Source organism: Schistocerca americana, unplaced genomic scaffold (genome assembly GCF_021461395.2).
Source record: "Schistocerca americana isolate TAMUIC-IGC-003095 unplaced genomic scaffold, iqSchAmer2.1 HiC_scaffold_98, whole genome shotgun sequence".
NCBI lineage: Eukaryota > Metazoa > Arthropoda > Insecta > Orthoptera > Acrididae > Schistocerca > Schistocerca americana.
This window is the reverse complement of record NW_025726763.1, coordinates 215001-220000: the sequence shown is the minus strand read 5'-3', so window position 1 is coordinate 220000 and position 5000 is coordinate 215001. Positions and strand designations below refer to the sequence as shown.

The window sequence follows — 5000 nt, the reverse complement described above, 5'->3', positions numbered from 1 at the left end:
AATGAAAACATACTTGGCAAATGCTTTCGCTTCTGTTCGTCTTGCGACGATCCAAGAATTTCACCTCTAACGTCGCAATACGAATGCCCCCGCCTGTCCCTATTAATCATTACCTCGGGTTCCGAAAACCAACAAAATAGAACCGAGGTCCTATTCCATTATTCCATGCACACAGTATTCAGGCGGGCTTGCCTGCTTTAAGCACTCTAATTTGTTCAAAGTAAACGTGCCGGCCCACCGAGACACTCACTCAAGAGCACCCTGGTAGGATTGCAACGGGGTCCGCCTCGGGACGCACGAGCACGCACGAGGCGCGTCGCACGCCTTCAGCTCGCCCCACCGGCAGGACGTCCCACGATACATGCCAGTTAAACACCGACGGGCGGTGAACCAACAGCGTGGGACACAAATCCAACTACGAGCTTTTTAACCGCAACAACTTTAATATACGCTATTGGAGCTGGAATTACCGCGGCTGCTGGCACCAGACTTGCCCTCCAATAGATACTCGTTAAAGGATTTAAAGTGTACTCATTCCGATTACGGGGCCTCGGATGAGTCCCGTATCGTTATTTTTCGTCACTACCTCCCCGTGCCGGGAGTGGGTAATTTGCGCGCCTGCTGCCTTCCTTGGATGTGGTAGCCGTTTCTCAGGCTCCCTCTCCGGAATCGAACCCTGATTCCCCGTTACCCGTTACAACCATGGTAGGCGCAGAACCTACCATCGACAGTTGATAAGGCAGACATTTGAAAGATGCGTCGCCGGTACGAGGACCGTGCGATCAGCCCAAAGTTATTCAGAGTCACCAAGGCAAACGGACCGGACGAGCCGACCGATTGGTTTTGATCTAATAAAAGCGTCCCTTCCATCTCTGGTCGGGACTCTGCTTGCATGTATTAGCTCTAGAATTACCACAGTTATCCAAGTAACGTGGGTACGATCTAAGGAACCATAACTGATTTAATGAGCCATTCGCGGTTTCACCTTAATGCGGCTTGTACTGAGACATGCATGGCTTAATCTTTGAGACAAGCATATGACTACTGGCAGGATCAACCAGGGAGCTGCGTCAACTAGAGCTGAGCAGCCGGCCGCCCGGGAGTGTGTCCCGGGGGCCCGCGCGAACACGCAAGCGTCCGCTCAATTATTCTGCAAACAGGAGGAGGCTGAGCTCCCCTGCACAATACACCTCGAAACCCTCTCAGGTCCCGGCGGCGCGCAGCGCCGTCCTAAGTACTTGGTCGGGTTCGAGAGAGGCGCAATCGCCCGGAGTTTGGCGAGTAGACGCTTTAGGTGCGACCACCCGTGCTCCCAACTGAGCTTGCCGCTGCCGACAGAGGCCCGGGAGCGTGCTGTCGTGGCATTGCCGGCGGGAGACAACACGCGCCACCTACGGTGGCCGGCAGCTCCAACGCCAGCGCCACAGAAGGACAAAAGCCCCACTTGGGTGCCGAAGCGAACACTCCCAGCACAGCGCACGCGCCAACACGTCCGCACAGCTGCGATACAATCCACCTGCGAGAACCGCAGAGGCGACCGAGCAGCAGACGGCGTCGCGGCGCCGAGCGCCGGGCGGCGGCGCATCCTCAGCGCACACAGTCCTCAATCGGACCAGCACACTGCAGATGTCCACCGCGCTTCGCACCGGGCCCGCGAGGACCTACTTTGGCCGCACGGCGCCGCGTGCAGGGTGCGCCGGCGCGCAGCTGCGCCGCCTGCCGCCTCCGTCGGCCGGCGCGCCTGCCACTGGCCGCCCCCACCAGCCGGCTGTAGCGCGTGCGCCCACGCACCGCGCGGCCAGCACGCCGGGAGGCCCCCCCCTCACCGGCCGGGGACGGTCCCACCCAGCCACCGCCGCGTATCGCTTCACACCCACATGCCATTCACGTTCGTGGGCATGGTGGGTATCGCTGAAACAACCGGTTGGTAGCTCAACCGATCGTCGCCATCACTGATTCACCTCTAGCGAGAACAACCGCACCACAACGGTTTACCAGTTGTTCATTTGCGTAACGTCACCAGCAAACGTAGACGTCCATCGCCATTTGCAAATTCAACGATTGTTGCATGCCTGTGTCAGGTGTCACGACACACTATGTCTGCCCACATACACGCAACAACATGTGCACGCTTCGCGAACACGTGGAAGGTGGCCCCCGTACGTATGCGATGTCCATTGCGCGAACGACTGTCAACCGGCCTCTGTCGCATGTCGCAGATGTGGAACGCAGTGCACCATGCTATCACGGTGTGTGAGAAGAGACGACTACGTCTGACAACACGCGCCACTACATCAACAGACGGCTCATGCTGATCGCCATCCACGGCATACCATACTGCAATCCAGCTCTTATAGGGAGACGACACGTAGCTGAGTGCACAATATTTGGACCGTATGGTTCGCCGTTGTTGGCGCAGTCGTGGTACGGTCACACATGTACCACGATGTATCATTCAGTACATGAGGACCAATGTGCAGTACAGTGTGTGATTTGGACGTACAACATCAGCGGACAGTTGACACAAGCCGTACCACAACGTAGGCTGTGCTTCGCCATGCGAATGCCAATGAACAACTGCGAAGGGCATTGAGCATGTACGTCCTGCTGCCATCCGCATTACAGTGTATAGCTGCAAGGTGTTTAACATGAAGCGATACTCTGGGGACCGGGCAGTGCGAGTAGCAAACTATATTGCGGGGGTTGCAGTTAGGCAACACTACACTAATTTAACGCGTCGTATGACAATTACAGAGCAGGTTAAGGCCCAACGTGTGTTGGGTTAAGGCCCAACGTGTGTTGGGTTAAGGCCCAACGTGTGTTGGGTTAAGGCCCAACGTGTGTTGGGTTAAGGCCCAACGTGTGTTGGGTTAAGGCCCAACGTGTGTTGGGTTAAGGCCCAACGTGTGTTGGGTTAAGGCCCAACGTGTGTTGGGTTAAGGCCCAACGTGTGTTGGGTTAAGGCCCAACGTGTGTTGGGTTAAGGCCCAACGTGTGTTGGGTTAAGGCCCAACGTGTGTTGGGTTAAGGCCCAACGTGTGTTGGGTTAAGGCCCAACGTGTGTTGGGTTAAGGCCCAACGTGTGTTGGGTTAAGGCCCAACGTGTGTTGGGTTAAGGCCCAACGTGTGTTGGGTTAAGGCCCAACGTGTGTTGGGTTAAGGCCCAACGTGTGTTGGGTTAAGGCCCAACGTGTGTTGGGTTTAGGCCCAACGTGTGTTGGGTTTAGGCCCAACGTGTGTTGGGTTTAGGCGCAACATAGGTTAGGTTTAGGCGCAACATAGGTTAGGTTAAGGCGCAACATGGGTTAGGTTAAGGCGCAACATGGGCTAGGTTAAGGCGCAACATGGGTTAGGTTAAGGTACAACATGGGTTAGGTTAGGGTACAACATGGGTTAGGTTAAGGTACAATATGGGTTAGGTTAAGGTACAATATGGGTTAGGTTAAGGTACAATATGGGTTAGGTTAAGGCGCAACATGGGTTAGGTTAAGGTACAATATGGGTTAGGTTAAGGCGCAACATAGGTTAGGCTAAGGCGCAACATAGGTTAGGTTAAGGCGCAACATAGGTTAGGTTAAGGCGCAACATAGGTTAGGTTAAGGCGCAACATAGGTTAGGTTAAGGTACAATATGGGTTAGGTTAAGGTACAATATGGGTTAGGTTAAGGTACAATATGGGTTAGGTTAAGGTACAATATGGGTTAGGTTAAGGTACAATATGGGTTAGGTTAAGGTACAATATGGGTTAGGTTAAGGTACAATATGGGTTAGGTTAAGGTACAATATGGGTTAGGTTAAGGTACAATATGGGTTAGGTTAAGGTACAATATGGGTTAGGTTAAGGCGCAACATGGGTTAGGTTAAGGTACAATATGGGTTAGGTTAAGGCGCAACATAGGTTAGGCTAAGGCGCAACATAGGTTAGGTTAAGGCGCAACATAGGTTAGGTTAAGGCGCAACATAGGTTAGGTTAAGGCGCAACATAGGTTAGGTTAAGGCGCAACATAGGTTAGGTTAAGGCGCAACATAGGTTAGGTTAAGGCGCAACATAGGTTAGGTTAAGGCGCAACATAGGTTAGGTTAAGGCGCAACATAGGTTAGGTTAAGGCGCAACATAGGTTAGGTTAAGGCGCAATACGGGTTAGGTTAAGGCGCAATACGGGTTAGGTTAAGGCGCAATACGGGTTAGGTTAAGGCGCAATACGGGTTAGGTTAAGGCGCAATACGGGTTAGGTTAAGGCGCAATACGGGTTAGGTTAAGGCGCAATACGGGTTAGGTTAAGGCGCAATACGGGTTAGGTTAAGGCGCAATACGGGTTAGGTTAAGGCGCAATACGGGTTAGGTTAAGGTACAATACGGGTTAGGTTAAGGCACAATATGGGTTAGGTTAAGGTACACATTGTTGTACGGAAAGGTGTTTTGGGGGGGGGGGGGGGCCGGTTTGTTGATTGTGAATATCGTAAGTAAATGACTGCGGCATCATCTGATTTGCCACGTCAGGGTGCACCTTTGGCTCATAACAGGCGGCGCTCTGATTCCATGCTTGTGGCAGACCTGTGTCTTTCATTCCTGCCATTGTTTGTGTGGTGTGACAGGAGGCAGTATTGTGATGTTGGGTGCACCCCTGTGTGGGACATGTGTGGGTGTTGGTGGCTTAGCTGAGCAATGGTGGTTGTCGGAAGGGTGGGATATTCTGTTTTCCGAGTGGACCTCCCGGTCTGGTTATGATAGTGTGGATTGTCTAATGTGGCAGAGAGGATGCACTGGGTGGTGTTCCATGCTGGTGCTTACATATTGTCTGTGTGCCTGTTACAGGCAGAGAGTAGTGCGTGATAAGAGTGTCTGGCTGACGTGTGATTGTGAGCAGAGTCTTTCAGCATGTATACGGACAGGTCTATACATTATCTGTATTCTGATGGCTCTATCTATTACTAATCAGCGCCGTGTATACGTTTAATCCGGTTCCAGTCGAAACTATTGTATCTCTGTACATTAGTGA

General features: G+C 52.8%; 1 non-coding gene across 1 annotated transcript in view; it reads right to left on the bottom strand.

Moving 5' to 3' along the window:
- LOC124593333 overlaps window positions 1-1064 on the bottom strand; it is a 1910-nt gene extending 846 nt beyond the window's left edge. The window contains exon 1 of the ribosomal RNA XR_006977980.1: window positions 1-1064. This exon is cut by the window's left edge and continues 846 nt beyond it. This is a non-coding gene — a ribosomal RNA (small subunit ribosomal RNA).
- Window positions 1065-5000: the final 3936 nt, after the last annotated feature.